The 27,776-nt window shown below is 40.9% G+C and overlaps 1 long non-coding RNA gene across 1 annotated transcript; it reads left to right on the top strand.

The window, feature by feature from the left end:
- On the top strand, positions 1-25,948 carry LOC120399215. The gene is made up of 3 exons (XR_005595035.1): positions 1-178; positions 16,854-16,933; positions 22,554-25,948. It is a non-coding gene; the product is annotated as an uncharacterized LOC120399215 (long non-coding RNA).
- The last annotated feature ends 1,828 nt before the right edge of the window (positions 25,949-27,776 follow it).

Below are 27,776 nucleotides of genomic sequence, written 5' to 3' on the forward strand. Positions count from 1 at the left end.
GACAGGTGGAATTGGACTAATTACCATACAGGGTTACACAAGGAAAAAAGGCCTGAGGTCTCTCTAAGAGAATTACATATCTGTGATGGCCCCCTCCCTCTTCTGCAATTATTTCCAAGTCACACCTGCCAAGCTGTAGGGAAGCATTCCCATTGTTTGTGGGTGAGAACACAGTCAGGTAAACTGTTGTTTTAGTTGGATTTTAAAATACAACACCCTTCACTCCTTTTAAATAATATTTTACAGTGCTTATTTCTTGCATTGAAGGGGCACTGTGAGGTAAAAAAACCACATTTTTAAAAAACAAAAACCAATTCTTATCTCTGTTACTGAATACACCATAGATGATAGAAACATTTTTTAAAAATTTAATTCAATTTTTTTACCATTTATACTAATTGTTACCTTTAAGCTGAGCAAAATGCTTGGGTAGTGAGGCTAGACTGGTCAATTTTTAGGCATATTTGCTTTCTGATATTGTATCAGCATAAATATGCAGTATTTGGGTTGCAAATGTTTCAGGGGAGTTTTTAAATTAAAAATATTTTTTCTATTGATATTTGTTTTAAACGTCATAAAAGTCAGTCCATTAATTTAGCATTTGCAAAACTTCCTTATTTACCTTTGCAGAATTTAAATTTGTGGTTTAAATTATTCCACAATATTCTTATTAAAAAGGAATTTGTATGTATTGCAAAAGATAACAGGTACCTCTTTTGTGTGGAAAACTTGAATACATGTTTGTTAAATGCTTTACTAATATCTGTATAGTACAAGAGCATTTATAAGTTCGTTATGGAAAATCATGACTCAATAATTGTTATTGCGTATTCAGTGTGTTAAAAATTGTTTTCTCTAATTTTGGAGTGAAATCATATTTGACCCCAATCTTGCAAACATCTGTGCACGTGAGTAACTCACGGGACTACTCACATAAAGTTACAGAAAGAGAGCTCTTAGCCTGCCAATAATCAAATGTGAAAGAAAATCTGAAACCCCTTCCCAAACATAGGAGAGGGAGACTGGGAAGGGGAGAGGGAACAGAAGGAAATTAGACATGGAAACCTGAAATAATGTGATCCTGACTTCCGCAGTTTGAGCCAGCACTTCAGATGTAAATAATTTACAATGATAAAGTTGGATAATCAGGGGAAGCTGATGGTGACACCTCTATTTAGTTGTCAGACACCTTGTTATAAAAGTTTCTTGCAACTATTTTTTTTTGTTAGAAACTCTTAAAACCTCTATTGTATACAGCAGGCCTTTGAATTTCATCAAGAAAAAAGTCCTTGGGCTACAGAAATGGCCTGTGTCCTTATGTACACAGGAGTGTTTTTTTTTTAAATAACCTAAAGGTGTGAATTTATACTGATATATTTATACCAGAAAAACTCTCATGCAGACATTATTCTGATATAAGAGTGTTTTTATTCATTTAGGCATATGTGACTTGGGAAAGGGTAAGCTAAACTGAAAAAGCTACTTTTATACTGAAATAAGAGAGTTCACATGTGGGTTTATACCAGAATAACTATACCTGTGTAACACCAGTAATATCACTGCTGGTAAAACTTTTCCATGTAGTCCAGACCTTTAGCCCATTAAATTCCATTCAGGTTTCTTGGAGTTCATGGACTGTTAAAATTCATTATTTCCCTTTTCTCACTTCTGTTGCACCTGAAAAATGTGTCAGCTAGCAAAAATAACAACTCAGTGTGAACGTTCTAAAGAGCAGGGCCTGTGCTGCCGTAGCAACAGTGGCAGCCCAGATTACATTGGGAATGCCTGTGAGAGGCTGTGGAATCCAAATCAGCCACTCCTATTTCCTCTTTTGAAACTGGGAATGGCACAAAATATTCCTTTTCTCCTTGTGAACCCATCTGCAGTACCTTCTGGGAAAGTGATGTGGAGGGGAGTATGGAGTGTTCAGTTTTTGCTCAGTCTCTATTCCCAACAAACTCCCACTGGTATGGGCTAAATCCTTTCACTCTAGCTTGCACTATAATATATGATCTATGTCTAGACTCAGAGGGGTAGCCTTGTTAGTCTGGTTCTGTAGAAGCAGCAAAGAATCCTGTGGCACCTTATAGACTAACAGACGTTTTGCAGCATGAGCTTTGGTGGGTGAATACCCACTTCTTCGGATGCAAGTGGTGGAAATTTCCAGGGGCAGGTATATATAAGCAAGCAAGAAGCAAGCTTGTATCATCAGGTGATGATAACGAGGTTAGATCAATCAGGGAGAATGAGGCCCTGTTCTAGCAGTTGAGGTGTGAAAACCAAGGGAGGAGAAACTGGTTCTGTAATTGGCAAGCCATTCACAGTCTTTGTTTAATCCTGAGCTGATGGTGTCAAATTTGCAGATGAACTGGAGCTCAGCAGTTTCTCTTTGAAGTCTGGTCCTAAAGTTTTTTTGCTGCAGGATGGCCACCTTAAGATCTGCTACTGTGTGGCCAGGGAGGTTGAAGTGTTCTCCTACAGGTTTTTGTATATTGCCATTCCTAATGTCTGATTTGTGTCCATTTATCCTTTTCCTTAGAGACTGTCCAGTTTGGCCGATGTACATAGCAGAGGGGCATTGCTGGCATATGATGGCATATATTACATTGGTGGACGTGCAGGTGAATGAAGCGGTGATGGTGTGGCTGATCTGGTTAGGTCCTGTGATGGTGTTGCTGGTGTAGATATGTGGGCAGAGTTGGCATCGAGGTTTGTTGCATGGATTGGTTCCTGAGCTAGAGTTACTATGGTGCGGTGTGCAGTTGCTGGTGAGAATATGCTTCAGGTTGGCAGGTTGTCTGTGGGCGAGGACTGGCCTGCCACCCAAGGCCTGTGAAAGTGTGGGATCATTGTCCAGGATGGGTTGTAGATCCCTGATGATGCGTAGGAGGGTTTTAGCTGGGGACTGTATGTGATGGCCAGTGGAGTCCTGTTGGTTTCTTTCTTGGGTTTGTCTTGCAGTAGGAGGCTTCTGGGTACACGTCTGGCTCTGCTGATCTGTTTCCTTATTTCCTCGTGTGGGTACTGTAGTCTTGAGAATGCTTGGTGGAGATTTTCTAGGTGTTGGTCTCTGTCTGTGGGGTTAGAGCAGTTACGGTTGTACCTCAGTGCTTGGCTGTAGACAATGGATCTTGTGGTGTGTCCGGGATGGAAGCTGGAGACATGAAGGTAGGCATAGCAGTCGGTAGGTTTTCGGTATAGGGTGGTGTTAATGTGACCATCACTTATTTGCACCGTGGTGTCTAGGAAGTGGACCTCCCGTGTAGATTGGTCCAGGCTGAGGTTGATGGAGGGGTGGAAGCTGTTGAAATCGTGGTGGAATTTTTCCAGAATCTCCTTCCCATGGGTCCAGATGATGAAGATGTCATCAATGTAGCGTAGGAAGAGAAGGGGTGTGAGTGGACGGGAGCTGAGGAAGCGTTGTTGCAGGTCGGCCATAAAAATATTGGCATATTGTGGGGCTATGCAGGTGCCCATAGCAGTGCCACTGATCTGGAGATATATATTGTCATTAAATTTGAAATAGTTGTGTGTGAGGATAAAGGCACAGAGCTCAGTAACCAGTGTGCTGTGGCATCATCAGGGATACTGTTCCTGACAGCTTGTATTCCATCAGTGTGTGGGATGTTTGTGTAGAGAGCCTCTACATCCATGGTGGCTAGGATGGTGTTTTCTGGAAGGTCACCAATGCATTGTAGCTTCCTCAGGAAATCAGTGGTGTCACGGAGATAGCTGGGAGTGCTGGTAACATAGGGTCTGAGTAGAGAGTCTACATATCCAGACAGTCCTTCAGTGAGAGTTCCAATGCCCAAGATGATGGGGCGTCCAGGATTTCCGGGTTTGTGGATCTTGGGTAGTAGATAGAATAACCCTGGTCGGGGCTCTAAGGGTATGTTGATTAGTTCTGGTGTTAGTGTAGGGAGTGTCCTGAGTAGATGGTGCAGTTTCTTAGTGTATTCCTCAGTGGGATCTGAGGGAAGTAGCCTGTAAAATTTGGTATTGGAGAGTTGTCTGGCGGCCTCCTTTTGGTAGTCAGACCAGATGATCCCACACTTTCACAGGCCTTGGGTGGCAGGCCAGTCCTCGCCCACAGACAACCTGCCAACCTGAAGCATATTCTCACCAGCAACTGCACACCGCACCATAGTAACTCTAGCTCAGGAACCAATCCATGCAACAAACCTCGATGCCAACTCTGCCCACATATCTACACCAGCAACACCATCACAGGACCTAACCAGATCAGCCACACCATCACCAGTTCATTCACCTGCACGTCCACCAATGTAATATATGCCATCATATGCCAGCAATGCCCCTCTGCTATGTACATCGGCCAAACTGGACAGTCTCTAAGGAAAAGGATAAATGGACACAAATCAGACATTAGGAATGGCAATATACAAAAACCTGTAGGAGAACACTTCAACCTCCCTGGCCACACAGTAGCAGATCTTAAGGTGGCCATCCTGCAGCAAAAAAACTTTAGGACCAGACTTCAAAGAGAAACTGCTGAGCTCCAGTTCATCTGCAAATTTGACACCATCAGCTCAGGATTAAACAAAGACTGTGAATGGCTTGTCAATTACAGAACCAGTTTCTCCTCCCTTGGTTTTCACACCTCAACTGCTAGAACAGGGCCTCATTCTCCCTGATTGATCTAACCTCGTTATCATCACCTGATGATACAAGCTTGCTTCTTGCTTGCTTATATATACCTGCCCCTGGAAATTTCCACCACTTGCATCCGAAGAAGTGGGTATTCACCCACCAAAGCTCATGCTGCAAAATGTCTATTAGTCTATAAGGTGCCACAGGATTCTTTGCTGCTATGTCTAGACTGGAGCTGGAGGGTGTAATTTCCTGCTTGAGTAAACATACATGCATTAGCTTTGATTTGGCTAATGTGCTAAACATAGAACCCATGGTGGAGTGAGGGGCTAGCTGCCTGACGTGCAATCCTATCTGAGACCCTAGGAATATATTTGGGCAGCTAGGCCCTCCCACCGTTTGCAGTGTCATGGCTACACTTCCGCTTTTAGTGTGATCAGAGCTAACCTAGTGTGTCTATTCAAGCTGGAAATTATATTTTCCAGTTCTCGTGTAGACACAGAAGTAATAGAATCATAGAAATGTAGGGCTGGAAGGGATCTCAAGATGTCATTTAGTTCGTCCCCCATGCTGAAGCAGAATCAAGTATACCTAGATTATTCCAGACAAGTGTTTTTCTAACTTATATTTAGAAACCTCCAGTAATGGGATTCCATAACATACCTTGGAAGCCTATTCCAGAACTTAACTATCCTTATAGTTTTTCCTAATATCTAACCTAAATCTGCCTTGATACAGATTAAGCCCATTACTTCTTGTCCTACCTTCAGTGGACACGGAGAACAATTGATCACCATCCTCTTTATAACAGCCCTTAACATATTTCAAGACTAAACATGCCCAGTTTTTTTAAAACCTTTCCTCATAGGTCAAGTTTTCTAAACCTTTTATCATTTTTGTTGCTGTTCCCTGGACACTCTCCAATATGTCCATCTTTCTTGAAGTGGCTCCCAGAACTGGGCACAGTACTCTACTCTGGGCACAGTGGCTCCCAGAACTTGGCACAGGTGAGGCCTCACCTGTGCCAAGGAGAGCAGTACAATTACCTCCCATGTCTTTCATATGACACTCCTGTTAATAAACCCCAGAATGATAGTAGCCTTTTCTCTAACTGCATCACGTTGTTGGCTAATATTCAATTTATGATCTACTATAAACTCCTGATCTTTTTACCCAGTGAGAGAGTAAAAGACAGGTGATGATAAGATGAAGAACATTGAACTTTGAGTAGCTCTTAAGAAAAATATAGAGATTAAGCCTGAGTTATTTTTAGAAAAAAGCAAGAACTACTTTCATTGTAACACAATTATGATTTAGTTGGGGTTAGTCCTGCTTTGAGCAGCGGGTTGGACTAGATGACCTCCTGACGTCTCTTCCAACCCTAATATTGTATGATTCTATGATTCTATATAAATCATAGTATTTTATTTTAGAGTGATGTTATATATACTGTACTGATTCAGTGTATTCATACAGTGTTAACCTAAATATAAACTTTTTGTATTAATTGAATCCCTAGTGAAAGCAGATTTTAGAATCAATCTTATTTTTTTACGTGATCTAATTATCTCTGTTGTATTGACTGGTATCTAAAAGTTGGATTGATTCTACCATTAAACTGCTATTGGAAAGGACTTCAGAAAAACAGTTGTTTAGCTTTCATATTGCCAAAAGAGGTCAAATTAAAAAGCATGTCTAGAGTACGATATAGCTAGCTAAAAGGAAAGAGGGATTAAAATTCAAGATTTAAAATTTAACATCTTGAAAATTTTCAAAAAGTAGTCATTTTTCAAAAAGATTGACAAAAAATGTTGAAAACCACATTGCTCCATTTCAAGCTCTGTGAAATGGCAATTGCTTCAATTTTTTTTCTTTCTCTTCCTGCCTCTCCTCACTCCATTTTTGGACCAGCCCTACCTGAAGCTCTGTTTGTTTCTCTGAAACCAAATGAAAATCTGGGTTCAGAAGGCCTGCAAACAATTGTACATCTCATTTTAGAGCTATGTCTTAGTTCCCCCTACTGAGCTACTCCCCAGCTCACTATAGCACAGCATTCCCTAACATGGAACCAGGATCAGCACTCTCTGCAGTACAACTAGTATCAACGAGGGCCGTACCAGGGTCAGCAGTGACTATAAAAGGAGGGGACCCTTGCTGAGCCCCCACCCTGCTCTGCGTCTTTCTTTAATGAGTTAGGTACTGTCAAGGTTCCTTCCCCACTCTGAACTTTAGGGTACAGATATGGTGACCTGCATGGACACTTCTAAGCTTAATTACAAGCTTAGATCCGGTAACACTGCCACCAGCCAGTCTGGCACATTCCCTGTCCCCCCAAAACTTTCCCCTCCCTGGATAGCCTTGAGGCTTTTCCACCAAGTCCCTGGTGATACCGATCCAACCCCTTGGATCTTAACACAAGGAGAAATTAACCATTCCCCCCTTCTTCCCCCCCACCAACTCCTGGTGAGTCCAGACCCAATTCCCTGGGATCTTAAAACAAGAAAGAAAAAAAATCAATCAGGTTCTTAAAAAGAAAACTTTTAATTATAAAAAAAGAAAGGTAAAAATCATCTCTGTAAAATTAGGATGGAAAATACTTTACAGGGTAGTACTTAGATTTATATAGCCCAGAGAAAACCCCTCTAGCCTTAGGTTCAAAGTTACAGCAAACAGAGGTAACATCCTCTCAGCAAAAAGGAACATTTACAGGTTGAGAAAACAAACATAAGACTAACACGCCTTGCCTGTGTTACTTACAAGTTTGAAACATGAGAGACTGATTCAGAGAGATTTGGAGAGCCTGGATTGACGTCTGTCCCAAGAGCGAACAACCCCCAAAACAAAGAGCACAAACAAAAGACTTCCCTCTACCTTCCCTCCACCAAGATTTGAAAGTATCTTGTCCCCTTATTGGTCCTCTGGTCAGGTGTCAGCTAGGTTTACTGAACTTCTTAACCCTTTACAGGTAAAAGAGACATTAACCCTTAACTATCTGTTTATGACAGGTACTTTTTAACTTTGTTGAATAGAGGCTTTGTAAAGAGACAGTACTGCTGTTTATCCTGTTTAGCCACTTAGCCTCAATAACCTTTTATGCTCAGCAAACTATGGACAATAATACATGGTGTATGACTGTTGGATTATTTTGAGTTTTCAGTAGAGGTTCTTTATCTCTCCCATCTTTAATCCTAAATGGCCACATCACAGGGTTTTTCCATAGGGATATCAGGGACAAGGCCTCCTCCACCAGGCAGTGGGCAGACTCTGTAGCAGCTTCTCTGTATTAGCTCTGACTATTGTATCCCTTCTTTATAAGGGGGGAACATCCTGGTGTGTCCATGTAGCTGAGAGCCACAGGGGTTGCCATCTCTTTGTGCCTATCCAAATCCTGCCCAACACCTTATTCCTCTCCTCTTCCATCAAAGAAAACCATATTTTCCACGGGAATCTGCATCTTATATCTACTTTTGCAATTCTATACATTGGCCTTATTCTTTACCTCCAGTCTACCAAGGTGTTTGAACTCCTGCCTCTTCTTCCATCAGCTTTCACAGAAAAATTCTTTCCATCTATTCCTTTCAAAGATTGGAGTTTTCATGTAAAAAATGTTGTAGCTTGTCAGAATAACCCATAGCTGTATTGCTTCTTTGTGAGAGTACAGTCTACTTGATATATGCCATTTGAAATATATGTCTTTAGACATGGAAAAATTAATAAAACAGAAATTAAAACTGACAGCTCTGAAATGATATGCTACCCTTAGAATATGGACTACCTCACAAGAACATTTTACAGACTTTGTATCAGGATTATAGACCATTATCCAATTGGGAATAACTTCTAGATATACACCTCTACCTCAATATAATGCTGTCCTTGGGAGCCAAAAAATCTTACCGCGTTATAGGTGAAACCGTGTTATATTGAACTTGCTTTGATCCACCGGAGTGCGCAGCCCCGATCCCCTGGAGCGCTGCTTTACCGCATTATATCCAAATTCGTGTTATATCGGGTGGCGTTATATCGAGGTAGTGGTGTATTCCTAAATCTCACCTGACAGGTTTTTGATGCTGTACAATTCCTATAGAATTACAGCATCATACCAGCGATGCTATAATTTTTGTTAAGATAGTACTTTCATTCTCAGCTCTGATTTTGCCTGATAACTGCTTTTGTATTGAAATTAATTTCTTATGCTTTTTCTCAGCACAGAAAGTTAAGATTTTGTTATCCACCAAGAAGTGTGTGTTGAAAATCCAGAAATGGTTATCTGAATATGGGGGAAATAATTCAGCTTTTTATGCTTGGATAATTTAAATACAGTTATGATTTAAAAGTTCAAACTTGGCATCTCCATTAAAATTGGTTAAGAGATAAAACCGTGAAAATAACATTGATTTATCAGGCACCGTGTGCTAATTTACTACCAGTGTAAGTGCACAACAAGAGCCCTATGTCTGAGTGCAGGATTTGGCCAAAGTTGGGTTAAGGGACAGATCTCTAAGGTTGCAAAATTCTCTACTCCCTGAAAAGTTATCCTGACCTGAATACTCTTCATCTTTTAAAAAATCTATCCAAGAGATTCAGATATTGCTTGAAGGCTCTCTGATAACCACTTCTGTAGCCATAGGACCTAATAGGGCTTGTCTGCACACACAAATTGCATCAGTTCAACTTAAATCAGTTTTAAAAATATTTCAGTTCAACTGGTACAAACCCCTGCCTGAACACACTTATAGTGGTTTAAACATGGCATGTATCATTGTATAATTGCTTTGTAATTAAGGACTTGTCTTCACATAAATTTGCACTGGTTTAATTAAATCAGTTTAGTTAAATTGATGTAAACCCCTTGTGTTTTATTTATGCTCTTATTTCGGTTTAAAAGTGGCTTATTTCAGTTTAACTTAAATCTGTTCCTTCACACAAAGTTACACCTGTTTTACTATACCATGTCTACTATAAACTGTGGCTGTGCAAGTTACGTCTGTGTACAGCCACTGAAGATTTAAAAAGTCCCTTCTCTTATTCCCATAAACACAACGGTGAAGTCTCCCACAGGTCCTGGCTCATGGCATGGCCGGAGTTGTCCTCCTTTTCCTCCTCACCATTCATGGCAGCGGTCTCCGTCTTGGGCTTCTCTGAGGTACCCACAGTGGTCGGCAGGGTGCTGATGGAGTCTCCGCCAAGTTTGGCATGCAGTTCTTTATAGAAACAGCAGGTCTGTGATGCCGCACCAGATCTATTGTTGCATTTCCTGGCCTGGTGGAATTCCTGGTAAAGTGCCTTTGCTTTCACATGGCACTGCAGCTGACCCCTGTCATACCCCTTTGCCTGCATCCCTCTTGCAATCTGCTCATTGATGTCTACATGTCTATGGCTGGTCTGTAGTGGTGCTTGCAGAGTCTCTTCTTCCCATGCTCTCAGGAGATCCAATACTTCCTGTCTATTCCAAACAGGAGCGCATCTAGTGAGTGGAGTTGGGATGGTTAGCTAGGCAGTTGCACACAACAAGGGTGAGCTGCTAGGCATGTTTGCAGGATTGGGCAGTCAGAGAAAGGCATTTCTAGGGGCAGGGGCGGCTCTAGAAACTCGGCAGCGCAGCGCGCCGCGGCGCCGCGCGCCCGTCGGCGGGTCCCGGCGTCCCTCCGGCCCGGCTTCGCCATGCCTGCTGGCTGCCCGGGAGGGAGCTCAGCGAGTGGGCAGCGCCAGCCGCCCGCGCGTGCGTCCGCGGTCCGCTCGTCCGGGCTTCCAGTGCTTCAATGCCGCCCCAGCCGCCGCCCCCGCCTGCTTGGCGCGCTGGTGTCTAGAGCCGCCCCTGTCTAGGGGGACTGAAAGGAGGTGGTGGAGTGGCTTCCGGTCCCTGTGACCACTGTGCAGTGACGTTTAAAATTGTGACCAGAGCAGTCACTGTTACAGGGAATGGCAGCGTCATGGGACAGCTGCTGAGATTAGGGATGACATAGGTTATATAGTGTCTACACTCTCACTGCCTCAACCTCAGTAGGTCAAGCATGGCTCTATCCTATTCTAGGAGGAGGTTTACTATGTCACTGTAACAGGGTCGTTATGTTGGACAGAGACAAATTTGAATGTAGATATATGTGCACATTGGTGCATAGTAGTGAGTTGAGTTAATTGGTGAGGGCAGTGGCTGACAAACAAGCCCTTTTCTGTAAGAGGATGTTTCATTGGTACTTGAAAGTTTATTCATTGATTGTTTCAATTTGTTTTGCAAAAATACCATCAGTATCTGGGGGTAATGACTCTGACAGTCCAGGGACATGATTTTAGCTAGAGCTGGATGAATAATTCATAATTGTTCATTTTAAATTATTCAAGTAGTTCTTGGTCTCCAGCTTGTTTGAGAGCAGTTGTGAAGATTCAAAATGTGAAAGCTGAGCTATTTTGACTGGACGCATAGGTGGTATGGTATGTGTCTGTTTATTGGTTGGATGTGCAGAACTCAGACTAACACTTCAGATGCAAGTACAAAATCAAAACTCACGTCCTGTGAACAAGCTGATTAACATTAACATTCATTGTTTTGGCAAACCAGCCTCCCAATAAATTCATTGCTAGAATATTCATATGAAGTGAGGACCAAAAAGGGCATGGACACAAAGTGGATTTGTTTAATATTTGAACTGATGTAAAAAATGTCTGGAGTATTTGCCCAGCTCCACTTCTGACAAAGGACTTTTTTTGTGTGTTCTGGGGAAGGAGTTTGGACAACCACAGCCCGGGGAGCAGCAGCCCTCACAGGCCTGTTTGGGAACTCCAGCGCAGAATTGTTTTGCTGGGATTTTGGGTAGTTATATTTGTGAATTACAAGCTGTGCTTTTGCTTTTGCCATTAGATGCCCCTGTTCAAAAGTGTACATGCTCATGATTGTTAAAGTATACTAGAAATACAGAATTCTGTCTTTGTGTCTGCTCGTTGATTGCCACCCTTTGAAAGCAATCAGGTATCCTTTCTGACCTCTTGGAAACCAAAACAGTATTAAATAATACACAGAAGTAATATAAAATCAATTTAAAATACTGTACACTTGTATTTAGATTGATAAAATTATACCTGTTCTTCCCTCTAGCTGTAATAGCTCCATGGTTCGTAAGACAAAATATATTGTAGAATTCCAATTGCTGTGGATACCACAATTTTGTCTTCCCTAGTTCTGGTGTGTTTGAAATCCCAGTCCTAATGCTGCATTAAAGGCCAAATATACCATCCACCATACAGCTCACGTAATGGGCTAGTTGTTGAGTAGAAGGGAAAACAACCTCCCACCAGTCACATGGAATAGCTGTGGAACCTCTCCCTGGAGGCTGTTTAAGTCCAATGGCTGAAGTAGCTGCGTGGGGGAAGGATCCACCTAGCAATGGATTCTTCAGCGTTATCCCCATTCTCGCCTTTTTGCTGTGAGCTACTGCACAAGAATGCCCAATGAAGCTGGGTTCCCTGCTGCGCAGGGCATATGTATCCCATAAAAAGGTACCTGACCATGAAAGACTGTGGTGTTCATCTCATCCTTTAGCCTTATAAACATATGCTGTCTGTCCTGTTGTAATTCCTATGCCTGCTTTGTCAGATATGTGGCTCAGGGCAATACTGAACTGTGTCACATAAGGGGTTAAGGGAATCATGAAGCACAAAAACAGCAATGCCAGCATAATCCCCCAAAGAGTAAACAAAAGTCTTAACTGTTGCAAACAATAAATTGTCCATACCTTGTAGAAGCAGTGGATAATGAAAAGTTATAATGCCTATAGTTAGTACCCTCTTTAAAAGAATTTACACAGTATATGAAATTAAATTCTGTTCACAGTTCTCTTAATTTGTCCTTAATTAAACAATACTCCATAAATGGTGCATTCAGTGACCAAATGTTCAGAGACAGCAAAATGGTGGGTCCCAAGCCATTAGGAATGAAATAAAGTCGATCCCCTGAGAGCCTGCTAGAATCTGGTCTATGTAAGTGACAACTGATGGTTTAGGAAAGATAATTAACTTTGCAATTACAAACCCCAGCTTTCACCAATGCTATTTCTTCCAGTATCATCTTGTAAATGTTCTAGTATTTTTATAAAATGAGATAAAATGTTTATGGGGGGAGGAGGGGAGAAATGTTGAGTTCATAAGGGATTAATTCTTCATGGATAAATGTACTGGGAATATTATTTTTAAAAATATTTCATAAATATTTGATGTGCAGTGGTTTTGTACATTATAAAATGATGAAATATTCAATTTTTTGTTTACTGCCAAGATTTTATTTTGTATCGTGTAAGATAAAAGGGATAATATTGGAGTACATATTGTATCAAAGAAACGTGATTTTTCTTTTTTGTAACAAAGGTATGGCAGTTAAACACGGTTTGTTCTATAGCTCTGCAGACTGAGGTTCTCCATCTCATAGACTTTAAGGTCAGAAGGGACCATTATGATCATCTAGTCTTACCTCCTGCACAATGCAGGCCACAGAATCTCACTCACCCACTCCTGTAACAAACCCCTAACCTATGTCTGAGTTATTGAAGTCCTCAAATTGTGGTTTGAAGACCTCAAGCTGCAGAGAATCCTCCAGCAAGTGACCCATGCCCCATGCTGCAGAGGAAGGTGAAAAACCTCCAGGGCTTCTGCCAATCTGCCCTAGAGGAAAATTCCTTCCTGACCCCAAATATGGTGATCAGTTAAACCCTGAGCATGTGGGCAAGACTCACCAGCCAGCACCCAGAAAATAATTATCTGTAGCAACTCAGATCCCACCCCATCTAACATCCCATTACAGACCACTGGGCATACTTACCTGCTGATAATCAAAGATCAATTGCCAAATTAATTGCCAAAATTAGGCTATCCCATCATACCATCCCCTCCATAAACTTATCAAGCTTAGTCTTCAAGCCAGATATGTCTTTTGCCCCACTACTCCCCTTGGAAGGCTGTTCCAGAACTTTACTCCTCTCATGGTTAGAAACCTTCATCTAATTTCAAGTCTAAACTTCCTAGTGTCCAGTTTATATCCATTTGTTCTTGTGTCCACATTGGTACTAAGCTTAAATAATTCCTCTCCCTCCCTAATATTTATCCCTCTGATATATTTATAAAGAGCAATCATATCTCCCCTCAACCTTCTTCTGGTTAGGCTAAACAAGCCAAGCTCTTTGAGTCTCCTTTCATAAGACAGGTTTTCCATTCCTCGGATCATCCTAGTAGCCCTTCTCTGTACCTGTTCCAGTTTGAATTCATCCTTCTTAAACATGGGAGACCAGAACTGCACACAGTATTCCAGATGAGGTCTCACCAGTGCCTTGTATAATGGTACTAACACCTCCTTATCTGTACTGGAAATACCTCGCCTGATGCATCCTAAAACCGCATTAGCTTTTTTAACAGCCATATCACATTGGCGGCTCATAGTCATCCTGTGATCAACCAATACTCCAAGGTCCTTCTCCTCCTCTGTTACTTCCAACTGATGTGTCCCCAATTTATAACTAAAATTCTTGTTATTAATCCCTAAATGCATAACCTTGTACTTTTCACTATTAAATTTCATCCTATTACTATTACTCCAGTTTACAAGGTCATCCAGATCTTCCTATATGATACCCCGGGTCCTTCTCTGTGTTAGCAATACCTCCCAGCTTTGTGTCATCCGCAAACTTTATTAGCACAGTCCTACTTTTTGTGCCAAGGTCAGTAGAGAAGGACCCACCACTGAAGTGCTGCAGATCATGGGTTTTTTTTGGTTTTTTTTTGCTTTGCCACTTGGGGCAGCAAAAAAGCTGGAGCCGGCCCTGATTGGATCAGGCAAAGGCTGAACTCAAGCTGCATGGAAGCTTGTTTGTGAGTCTATAGTTATAACTGTTTTCTTTAATAAATGCCTCCTGTGATTCCATATATCGTGAATCTGAATTCATTTCCCAGCTCTGAGAATTGGGAGAGCAGATTCTGTTTCTGGTTTTGCCCTAACTTGATGGACCACTTTATGGTTAACTGAGCTCAGCTTCCTCATCTGTAAAATGTGGATAATAAAGTTTATATAGTTTTGTAATGTTTTTTGAGATCTACAGATAGAAAGTGCTGTATACTTTTTATGAACTGTGGGATGCATGTGTAAGAATGAATTTTGTTGCTGGTGTAACAACAGGTCACATGACCACTCCCTGAATGATGCAAAAGTAAGATGCCTTTTTTAGCACTGATCTAAAATAGCAGTAGAATGGTGTCACAAAAACTAATTTGCATGTGACCTCAATCTATGTGCCCATTGTTACTTCAGTCTCATAACTACCATCTTTTGCATTTTGTTCCTTTAAAAAAAGCAAAGCAAAGCAAAACAAAACAAAATCTTTGTCAAATGAAAAAAAAAGAAAAAATAGAGAGAGAAACAAATGAGCAGCAAACAAAACATTTATATTTGCGCATTTATATAGCCTTCCAACTAAATCACTGACTCCAGTTCTGGAATTAGTTCTTAGCTCTGCCATGGACTTCCCGTGAGACCAGATAACCTATCTGCCTCAATTCCCCATCTGTAGAATGGTGATAGTAATAAATACTTACTTCCTTTCACCCATGTTTTGACTGTCTTTGAAATGTAATTTTTTGGGGGCATGGAATGTCTCTTACCAGTCATATGTACAGAAAATAGCACAATGAGCCCTGATCTCAGCTGAAGTTTCTAGATGCTCCTGTAGTACAAATAATAAATAAAAACATCTGTATATTGTTTCAATGGTAGGAATGAATTATTTTTAAAATAGGATTTTTCACTGATGAAGTTAACTTTTTGTGGGTTGGGCTATGTATCTGAAATATAGTGGTTGCCATGGTAAAACTTCACATTTGCCATTTGTATGTAATTAGTATTACCATAACTCCCTACACATAGCATAGGGAATACTGTGGAAAGAGTTCAATATTTAGTTACAATACTTTACAACAGTTTGTTTTAAAGAACGTAATGACTAGCACTGCATACTAGCATGTAAATTTGTAAATGCTCAGGAGGAGGGATGTTACTCCAGATAACTTATATATTCTGTTTTCCTAACTAATGTCCCGTCATGAACATACTTTTTAAAATGTTCAGCTGCTTTATATACCATTTTTCCCCAACTTTATTGCTTGTGAAGCAATACACACACATGCTTCATCACAGATAACAGTCCCATCATATCAAGGGGCTTAGAGTCTTAATGTAATATATGAAATTCACATGGAAGGTAGTGTGGTATACCATCTTCCAATTTTGATATGTAGGTGAAAAACATACTGGTGGATAAAAGACAAGGATATCAAAATACATGAGTCAGCAAGGACCCCCTTGTTTGAAAGTATCTGATGTCTATATTTCCACTTTAGTTCCTCATAAATTGTATATAATTACTGCCAGTTGATATGAATTATTTCATATTTAGTAGCTACTTGCAGGATAAAATGTATGGGCCAAATTTATCCCTGATATAAATTTAAACTAATTAGAGTTATACCAAGGGTAAATATGGCTCTTTGAATCTGTGTTCTTGTACATACTAAGAGGAAAATCAATGGTATTGTATAAGCCAAGAGGACAAGTTGTTTCCTATCTTTCTGCGAACACTTTCTAATAGTTACAGTAGATGGTTTTATTTTTATTATAAATCTTTTTTCAGACTAATGCTCCACCTGGCTTTTTTAAAAACAAAGTTAAAGAGATGGATTCATTCTTTCAAAAACATCAAGCAATTTGGAAAGGAAGCAAAGGAGACAACATGGAGTTAACCAACTTGCTGGAGTTTGTTATTGTGGGAACTCCTCTTCCTGGCACTGAATGCTGAATTTCTTCAGGGAGGAAGACTTCTATCAATACCAGCTGTCTCCACCCTTCTCTATGATGTGCAATATTAGATGCCACTCATTGAGAGTGGAATACAGTTACATTCATTAATACGTCTAAAACAGAAAATCTTGCTGTCAATATACACTCATTAGTAGTAAGCTGCAAATGAACTGTATTCTTATTAATTAGGTGGCAGACTAGAAAACATCCCTGCTTCTGTTCCACCATATGGAGGGACACTGGGGGTGATGACCTATGTTGGGCCTTTCCCAGTGGATTTCTTTGGTGAATCTATGTGTCGGCATAGATCCTGCTCCAATTTTCCATTTAAAATAACCATTCTCAAACTTACACAAGTGAGCACTCCAATTAAATTCCTTTAAAAATGTGGTAATTTTGCTTTGTTTTACAGTCAGCTATGCATCGCACTCTTAAAACCCCAGAAGGACTGTGGCACACGGATGTAAGCTGAACAGATCTCTCTAGGAAAAGGTAAGCTAGACTGCTTTTTCTGCTACATTATCCAAAAGTACTCTGCCACATAGTCCATTCAGGTGAAAGGTGTTGGATTACAAACTTTAATTGCCATTTACTGATGTTGCCTTTGTCAGCTGCTGAGAATGATAAGAAGCCTAAGATGGGTAGGACATTTTTTTGTGCTTCATTTGGTGTTGCTCAGCCTATGAAAAGTCCCTTCTTCTCCTGGCGCTCTGGCCTTTTAGGGTATGTCTACACCACAATTAAACACCCTATGGCTGGCCTGTGTCAGGTGACTCGGGCTTGCAGGGTTTGGGCTATAACTGCTGAATCTTGCGAGTGGGAAGTCTCCCAAAGCCCAGGCTCCGGTTTGAGTCTGAATATCTACCCCACAATTAAACAGCTCTGTAGCCCAAGTCAGCTGACATGGGCCAGTTGATGTCAGTGTAGACATACTCTTACTGTTTTAATGTGTCTGTACACTCTTAAAAGCCATATTCAGCTGTGCTTATTCCACTTTATGCTCTGCAGTATAGATATCAACATTTGCATAGCTAAACTGTGGCCTCAGTTCAGCAAGATACTTAAGCCTGTACATTGCTTAAAACACATGAGTACTCCCATTGAAATAAATGAGATTGCTAATCTGCTAAAGGTTCACATGAATTTAACTACCTTTCTGAATCAGGGCCTATATAAGGACATGTGTGGCACCATCACATTGAGAAATGCTCCCACTTCTTTTTTTAAGGTTATCCGTGATTTCTTCAGCTCTGTCAGGCCATAGAAATAATTATTTGTATATTAGTAATTCATCTCTAGGGCATAAAGTGTCAAGAAAAATATTCTATGATAGTGAGTTGGGGTACATATTTACAGATGTGCTGTATACCAGAAGAGGTCATACATAACTGAACTGATGTAATTTCTTGCACCTGCTTTAGTCAGAAGAGAACACTGTTATGAAATTGTAAATGATTTTTTCCCATAAGTGTTTTGTTTTATGCAAGCAAACAATGGAGGTTGGTGACAAAAATAAATGGTGGCACTAAAAGTGCCAGGAGACCCATCATCTCACAGCCTCTACATAGTGAAAAACTAGTGAAATAAGGAAGCTTTAAGGGTCATTGTGTTAGTTACTGTATGTACATATAATATGAGTTAGTCCCTGACCCAAAATGCTTGCAGTCTAAGCAAGAATTTACAATTCTCGCAGTCTACTTATCCAAAACAATTGGCAGAATAAATTTGAGAATAATTTCATATAACTAATAAGCTTAAGAATTTTTTAATAGACACTAAAGGTAATATTTGTTCAATAAATTGTTGAATAAATTAATCCTAGTAGATTATTCACTCAGCTTTAAGTATTTGCAACTTTTCAATGGAAAGTGGTGATGGTACTCAATACATTGTGGATCTGAAATCACATATACAGGACATGCAGTAGCTACACTGTGATACATGCACTTATAGGGTGGCAGTGCTCTGAAAAAGTGACTAAAAATGCATTGTGTGTGTTACATGTTTATTGTCGATTAATAATTCCCATATCCTCAGTTGTCAAGTGAAAAGGTGATTTTCTAACTGTCAGTACTGCATACTTCCCTGGTGCTAGAGAGTCAAGGGTTATGATCTAGGAAAGCAACCCTATTCAGGACAGCACTTAGTACTTACACATGCTTTCCTACTTGAGTATAAGCTTAGGTGCTGCCCTGATTTGGGGCCCAAACTGGGTTCTTACCTCTTTGTGCCTCACCAGTAATAAAAGTTCTGAAGATTAACTTAGGTTCTTAGGTCCAGATTAAAGGTATTTAGGCATTGTGGCACACAGTGCTGCAAGGTCTAACTGATTTAGGAGCCTAAATCTCAATTTTCAAATGACAGCCAATGAGATTTAGGCTCCTAATTGCCTAAAATACATTTAAAAATCTGGACCTTGCTGTCATTTAGGCTAACCTACTGTCTTCCAGTTGTCCAATGTTCTTTATGACAATGGAGTTGCCCAGGTGTCACTGGTTGAAACTCTGTAAACAATTTTGCTGATAATGCACAAAACCGAATCAAATCTTGTTTGCTCACTTAGCTGTTTTGTCTCTGTGTTGCTAACATGAGTAAAAAGAAGTAAAAAAAAATTATTTAATTTGCAAAAGTAAGCAAATCTGATTCTGAATACAGAAAGGAAGCAGATGAGAAGTAAGGAGAAGTCATTTTTTCATAGTCCTTTTTCAGAGAAGAACTGCACTTTAAGCATTTTTACAGACATGGCTAAATAAGTGCCTGCCTAAGGCCAGCCATATCAACTTTGAAATCATATAAAAGCTGGGGAGAGAGAGATTGGATACTAGTCATTGGTCACTTTCAGAATAATGTAAAAGGGCATGACTCCCATGAGATCCATTTTTCAGATCCCTACATAATAGGTCATTTTTTCAGCTAACCCTTCTATCGGGCAGAAACACTGAAAGTACAAGGGCTGTCATCTATCATGTCTGCCCATGAAGTTCAAAGAAGGATAAAATAATTTCATTCTCACTTTCTCTTTGTTAAAGCTCTTTCCCCCCTTTTATTCTTTTACTTCTTCTCTTTAAAACATTATGGAAAACACACGTGATGCATGGTTAAAGGTCAGTGAATACTGATCTTTTTAGTGCTCTCTTTATATGTGTTTTGTGTGTCTATCTTTTTGTTGAGTTTCCTTGTGAAAAAAATATACTGCTGAACCACTGAAAATCTAGTGTTGTTTTTTTACCCACCTCTGAATGATTTTCCAATATTTTTTAAATACTCATCAGTAAAAGATTTCTATGAGGGTCTTAAGTCCTTCACAGTGTATTGAAGGACCACTTTACCAGGATCCAAGAAAATACATTAATAAATTCTGCGGCGTGAAGTAGGTTCCAAATAATATGTACACTGTAGATAATGGAAACATGTTGACATTCTTAAGGTTATAAAAACACTTGAAGTTATAATAATCGTAACACTGAGCAAGACTGAAGATTATGAAGTACAATGTCCCTGAAAATCCTAGAGCAGCATCTTTCCCATTTTACTAATTGCTGAGACACTTGAGATCTCAGTGTGATTTTTTTTCTCTCTGCACAAATGAACAAGTGGAGGCCACAGCACCTCTTTAAAAAGGCAGATGTGCTAAATAATTAATTTATAAAGAGAATCAGAGTGGGAACTAGAACCAGGATACTGTGACTTTCCAGGTGAATTCTCGGATAGTTCAACTAAAGAAGCAACTTTGTTAATGTGAAAAAACACTTCGATAAATCCCGTTTCTTTTTTGAGTACATGTTAGTGTGGATCCCACTATAGGAGTGCACATGCTTTGTGTATGAGATCATATTTATTTTGCATAGCAGTGTGTTTGGGGCTGTGCATGCAAGCTGTGCTGCCTCATGCTCCGGCATGAGGGCCATAAAGGGCTGGGCAGCTACATCCCTTCCTCAGTGCCCTCATATCACTCATAGCAATGAGATGGAACCCAGTGAGTATCCAAGCCCCTACTTTCTTAGAAGCCCTAAGCTGGTTCATTTTCAACCCTTTCCATGAAGAAATCTTTTCACTTTCATTCAATAGCTTTGTCCCCCTAACTCCCCTCAGGGGAAAAGGAAAAAAGAGGAAATTGATCTATGACCCCTCTGTACAGCAGGGTGATTAACTTTGCATCAATCTTCCTGTGGACCATCCTGCCATGTGCTGAGCATCAGATCACCCTCCCTCATGCCTACAAAGAGGAAATAACTCTCCCTGGTGGCTTTGTTCACACTGGAACTGGACAAGGGCCCACAGAAGTGGAAGATGCTAGAAGGACAGCAATAATAATTTCCATCTCCACTCAAGGAATCCTCCTCATTGGTGGACAAGACAATGACAGTAGCTCCCATGCTAGCAATCAATGACATCAGAGTCTTTCCAGGGCTTCCTGTGCAGGACCATTGAGACTATGTTGATATTATGAGTGTGACAACACTGGCTAGGATTGCTCTCCCCATTAATGAGGGGAGCCTGAAAGAGCTAAAGAGCTATGGCAGATCCCGGTCATCATACTTCCCATCTCCAAGCCCATGGAGAAAATGTATCAGGTGCTCCCTAAAGGTTGTGAGCACTTCTATGCCCAACCACACCCTTGGTCATCTCCGTAGTGCAAGGAAAATAAAAATCCACTAAAGGCACTCTGATGGCCAAGAACCCTAAGAAGTTAGATCTGTTTGGGCACAAGGCTTATTCATAAGGTGCTTCCAGTGATGAACCACTAGACATTGTCTGCTATATGTAATTACCCCATGGAAGAGAGGTCATCCTTTCCTTTCAAAAAATCCTGCAGGATTGTAGGTCTGAAATGAAAGACCATCAATGAGAGGCTCTGAGAACATTGCTGCAGATGGTCATGGACACCTCTGATACAGTAGCTATGTCAATGGCTACAGCCATCACAGTGTGGCAGGCATTGTGGCTCCAGGCATCAGGCACACTGCACAAAGTACAGGCTACATACAGGAAGTCCTACAAGTATCAAGTCCAGCAAAGGCCTTTTTAGTTCTGGAGCTGAGATCCTGAATTCCAGTAAAGGAAGAAAGCTAGGTTCTCCAGGGGCACCCATGTCCTTATCTGACTAACCCAGCCTACTCCTAGATCCAGCAGATTTAACAGCCGGGTTGGGAACCACATGGGAGCTGATCTGAAGCCTAATGCTGCCTTTGAGAATCACCAGGCCTGGGCAGCTTTCATAGCCAACAGATGGGCATTAGACCTCATTGTCCAGGGCTACCACATACAGCTCCATTCACTACAGCCTAACCCCACTCTTTCCTGTTCTTCTTCATAAGAGCCTGTTACAATCAGAAATGACATCATTACATTGTCTAGGAGCCATAGAAGAGGTACTGCAGGATACAGGGAAAGAGGCTACTCTAGATATTTTCTTATCTTAAATAAAAGCATTCTTTATCCTATCCTAGACCTGGGGATATCCAAGACACATTCATACACCGCTCAGATTCAGGATGGTAATGTTTGCTTCCATCATTCCATTTCTCCAGGTTCAGGATTGGTTTGTGGTTTGTGACTTACAGGATGCGTACTTCCATGTAGCTATCTATCTGACCCACAGGAAGTGCCTAAGATTCAGAGTGGGGCCCAGTTATCACCAGTATAAGGTATCTCCACGTCACTGAGAGCCTTCCCAAAACGTTTAGTAATAATAGCACACTTCAGAAGGAAAGGCATTCATGTCTACCCTTACCTGGACAAAGGCAGATCCCAGCAGGAGGTGGGCAAGCTTAACATTTATCCTCTCCCTGTTTTTTCAGCTAGGCCTCCTAGTGAACTACTAAATATAGTCCCTCACCCATTACGGATAATAAAGTTCATAGGCCTGACTGACTCTCGTTGACCTTCCCCAAAACAGGTTCCTGTTGATGCAGTTGCTGGTGTTTGGGATAGAACTAAATGTGACACCAACGGTGCAGCTGTGTGTGGGGTTGCTTGGCCATGTCCATGTGCACATACAGGACACAGCTTGTCAGGCTTCATATGCTACCGCTCCAACTCTGGCTCAGGTCAGTCTATTCCCTGAAAAAACACCATATGAACATTGTGATCTTACCTCTTGTTATTGCAGAACTGGTGGAAGAAACACAGAAATGTGCATGGAGGAGTACCATTCTGTCCCCACTCCCTGACAAAGACATTAGTCATGGGACAGAGACAGGTTGGAAAGCCCATCTGGACCATCTATGAATGTAAAGGATTTGGTACCCAGAAGACATGGGGTCCACATCGGTGTCTTAGAGCAGAGAGCTATAAGACTAGCCTGCATGGCCTTCCTACCTGTTCTTCACAATCCCACAGAGCATATCCTGATGGCCAACACCTCTGTGATGCACTATATAAACAAGCAGGAAGGTGCACAATCATCTCCCTTCTGCCTGGAAGCCACCAAGCATTGGACATACCACCAACATGGGATAATCCCAATAGCTCTTCACCTCCCATTTGTCAGCAACAAGTTAGCACGCTTCCTGAGCAGATAGTCAGGCCACCACCTGATCCCCTTTACATCAGTTCCTCTGATCCCCAGAATGATTTACAAGTTGCAAGGGGACACATTCACCATCGTTCTCATAACTCCATACAGACTGAGGCAGTTTTGGCCGATAGACCTACTAAAAATATCCATCTACCTTCTGAGCTAGCTCCAAGACTATCCTGACCTGATCTCCCAGCTCTATAGTCAGACACTCCATCCAGGCCTGAAATCCCTGCACCTGATGGCATGACTGTTGGCTAATTAAGTACCACAGATAGACACTGCTCCTGGCAGATCCAGGAAATCCTGACACAGATGTTTTCCTACTCTACCAGAAGAACACAATCCTATACATGGAAGAAGTTCTTGATTATGGGCAATCCAACATGGTCTAGATCTGTTCCAGGCCTTGATACCAAACATATTTGACTACTTATTGCACTTAAACCCTAGCTATTTGTGGGTGAGGATAGGGGGTGTTAATGTTTACAAAGATCAAAGTATGTGTCCTGTATTTTTATTATTATTAAATATTTTTATTTAAAAAGTCAATGTTTTATTTTGGCTTGGTTTGACATTGAACCCCATCCACCTGAGCTACTGTGGTGTCTCATGGGAGTTGTAGTTTTGCTGCCTTTATGGGCTGAACTCTCTGGTCAGACTACATCTCCAATGATGCACCATGATTATGGGATTCCCATGTTGAATTATTGCAGTGCATCCGGAGGGGTGGGGAACTGCAGTGAATTATGGGAGATGTAGTCCAAATTAGGAGCCCTACCCATAGATGAGAATGGGGACAGGAAGCACCCGAAGTACAACTCCTGTGAAGCACCATAGGTACTCAGGCAGTCCAGATTAATTCAAACTGATTTAAAGCTAAATATTTGGAGTCAGTTTGACAAGCCAAAATGTTTTGACTCAAGTTGATCCTACTTGAAGCAAAATATTATCCCAAAGGAAAAATGAAAAATTTGGTCAAAATAAAAAAAAACATTCTTGGAAAATGTGATTTTTTGGAAACTGCATTTTCAATTGAAAACATATTTTGATAGAAAACTTTGACCAGCTCTAATTAGCTGTTTATTCTGTGAGCTGTTTGGTAAGCCAGGAAGATCTTTCAATAAATGATGATGATGATGATGATAATTTAAAAAATCCTACCTTGGAACTAAATGCTGAATTTCGTTCCAAGGGTAATAAACAATAGACAACCACTATTTGAACAGAGATTGCTAAAAACCATGGAATCTTAGCCAGTGTATTTGTCAGCCTGAAGGGATTCACTGAAGTAAACATCTGAAACAGTCACTGGGTGTAAGAAACATCCCACTGATGGAGGTTCCTGAAAATAAAGTAAAGTTTTTTGCATGGGGAGGTTTATAGAATGCACACTGAAGGTGTAAACATGAATACTTTCAAACTCTCTATTATGTTTCCAGTATGTCTTGGTTTCTCCTCCCACACTTTTGTCTGTCACCTCTTTAGACTTGAAGCTCTTAGGGACTATCTCTTACTATATGTTTATACTGTTCCTAGCACAATGGGGCTATGATTTTGGTTAAGGCCTCTAGGCGCTGCTGTGATACAAATACTAATGTACTAATAATGTTTCAGAGTGTTAAGAATGACGAAGATAATACTTCGTGCTAAGTGCTTTACAAAAATTATTCAACTGAGCCTAACAAAACCTCTGTGACAAATAGCAATCCTTTCACCTGCGACAGAAACGCTGTCATGTTTGGGTAAGCCTCTGGCTGCAGTTCAACAGCATGCAAAAACATTACTCAAAACAGGAAACAAATGATACCATGTGCAGTCACACCTACTGAAAGTGAAATGTAGGTGGGCTCTATCGTCAGGCACCAGGGAGACAGCCAAAATCTGTACAAAAATATCTTGGAATCCATCTCTGATCACAAATGCTGAGGACCTCTGTTTGGTCTCAGAGACATGGCACCTCCTGTAGCACAATGCCCACTAACACCATGCTGGGCCATTGGTTCAACCTTCACTCAGAAGGAAAAGTGTCACCTACAGCCTCTCAGTGTTCATCTATCAGTCTAATCATTGACTGGCTAAACCCTTCTTGGCTTGTATGACCTAACAAAATCACAGAACAGGGTACAGTATGTTCTGCTTAGTAGCAGCCCCTTGGTTGCCAGAAAAAAAGTTGCCATTATCTGGCAGTTGCTAATAAGAGGAAGGAACATTTTCAGGGCTAAAGCCAGGGAAGAAAGTGCTGGGACATGCTTTCCCTGGCTGTAGCCTTGCAAGCCTGTCTGTGGACAGAGCAGCAGCAGGGATGGGGCTTTTTACAGGGACCACAGGTGCTGGAGGCCCATGGACATGCACGATACCTCTCCATGCTCTCCCTGGGGGATGGAACTTAGCACATCCCAGAGCAGCCCAGAGAGAGGTATTGTGCCCTGCTGGCAGACTCCCCTCTCAGCCTGCAGCCCCTACCTCCTGTGCCATGCCTGTCCACAGGCAGGCTTGTGGGGCTGCAGCCCCAGAAGGAAGCGCTGGGATCAGCTGAGCACCGGCTGAAGGCAGGTTCCTTCCCTGACTGTAGCCCCACAAACCTGCCTACAGTCAGTGCTCGACAGGTGCGCTGCCTCGTGCTTCCTTCCCTGGCTGCAGCCTTTAAACCTGCCTACAGCCGGGGCATTTCTTTGAAAAATGTTGTTAGTAAGTGGCATGCTGTTGCCAGCATTTGAGTCTCATTAACATTAAAGTGAATGGAATGGGATTAGTTCCCAGCAAAATGTTGCTGTTAACGGGGAAGTGTTAATATCCGGATCGCTATTAAGTGGAATCTACTGTATCCTGCTAAGACAAACCAAATTCTGTTTGCTTTTGCTTCTCGCATAGGTGTATCATTTTTCTGCAAGATGAACAGTGGAAAAAGTTAATCTCAGGATTCAGGACAGTCTCCTAAAACGGCCACTTAATAGAGTGTTGTACTTTTACAATGGCATTATCTTTGTTTTGTTTTCTTAAACTTATTAACACTAAGTTTAATAATAAACTTTTTGGGACCCTCAGAGTTGCTACCATATAAAAATGCAAATGAGTTTTACAAACAATAAGCCTTTCAAAACTTTTGTATGGTACAGTAGGTAAGTATCCCAGCATCATACTCATTTTACAGATGAGTAAACAGACACAGAGAGGGTAAATAACTCTCACGAGGCCACACAGCAAGTGAGTTGCATAGTCAAGACCTGTAGTGCTGAGTGCTCTTTTCTAACAACTAGACTAAGCACCCTCTGTGTTTAATGTTAAAGTATTAACTTCTTCCCTGACACACCATTCTCAAACTTGCAGGCATAATGAGATACACTTGTAACAGACATATCTACTATACCAGTGTCTGCTAGACCTGTTTTTGCTAGTCTGCTCTCAAACACTCATTGCAGTGCTTATTACTGAATCTGACACTAGGGATATATGGCAACCAGCTTCCAGGTTCACTAGTTTGCATTAGGGGAGGGAGTAGGGCTACCGGGTGGCAGCAAGTATGCAAACTCTTATTTCACATTAGTTCCCCCAGGTAGGAAATTCTTCCAAAGGAGATCATTGAATTTACCTGTTTCATATTTCAACCACCATTGTACGATGCCCAATTGCACATAAAGCATCTGGTGTAAGCAAAACTAATTTGGATTTTCTTTTGTAAAATGTTAGCAGGATTAAAGGATCAGGTAGCCGGTTTCCTTACAAGAATCACTAGAGGGAACCATACTGAGAAAGAGATAAAATAATTAGGACAGCAGAAAAACAGGCAGCACGCATCTCAACTGCAACTGTTCCTGTATAAACTTAGCCTATAAAATTATATTAGTTTGCTTATCAAGCAAGCTTCTTTTCAAATTTAATAGCTACCTATATTACACTGACTGTATCCACACCTGTGACTTTTATATTGTAGACAATTTCCAGATCTCCTGAGCTATAGTTCTGAGCACATATCCAAAAAGGTTCAACAACCAAGGCTAACCCAGTGGATAATGTTTTAAAATAAGTGATATGATTTTAATTATTTATTTTTTATTTATTTACATATAAAATGTAGTATTTTACACATCTGTTGTAGATTTAGTAATACATAAGCAATTTGCCAGATTTTGGATCCCATGACTAGAGTTCCTAAGTGCTACAGTAATATAAATAATAAAATACAATAATACATAAGATAGTTAAAATATTTTTCAATTTATTTAAAATATAGTGAGGCAGATACTCACTATAGGAGGTGTGCTCTAGTGAAGAGGCAGTGTCAGGGAGGGAACATGTACAGGATGTTCTGCACTCTGATGCTCTCCAGCAGTCAGCATGGGGGACATTTATATGTGCTGTAAATTACAATAGTCCAAAGGCTTCTCTTACTTGAATCAGAGGCTGGACTTTTCCCTAGGAGTGTAGGCATCTACCTTTGCCCAGACCCCATTGAGTCCTACATGAACACTGTCTGTCTTAGCTGGACTCGAGGCTCAGGGGCAGTGTTATACCATAAATATGCAAACATGTGAAAACTGGCCTGTTCAATGCTATTGCATGTGTGTGTATAATATATATAAACTATTCCACCTTCAAACAAAAAATAAAGTTGGAGGTATTTTTACAAGGTAAAATATTAAGAATCTTCCATTTAGGGTTTGCTATCACTTCCCCTTTAGTGAAAATGATATAATGGATGCACAGCACCCACCCGTACACCTAAATGAGCCATGCTTTAAAAATGTATCAATTTGGTCTCAGAAAAAAAGTATACAGATACCTGAGTATTTCTCCTTTGCTATACTTATGTAC

The sequence above is a fragment of the Mauremys reevesii genome, linkage group 2 (assembly GCF_016161935.1).
Source record: "Mauremys reevesii isolate NIE-2019 linkage group 2, ASM1616193v1, whole genome shotgun sequence".
In the NCBI taxonomy this organism is placed as follows: Eukaryota; Metazoa; Chordata; order Testudines; family Geoemydidae; genus Mauremys; species Mauremys reevesii.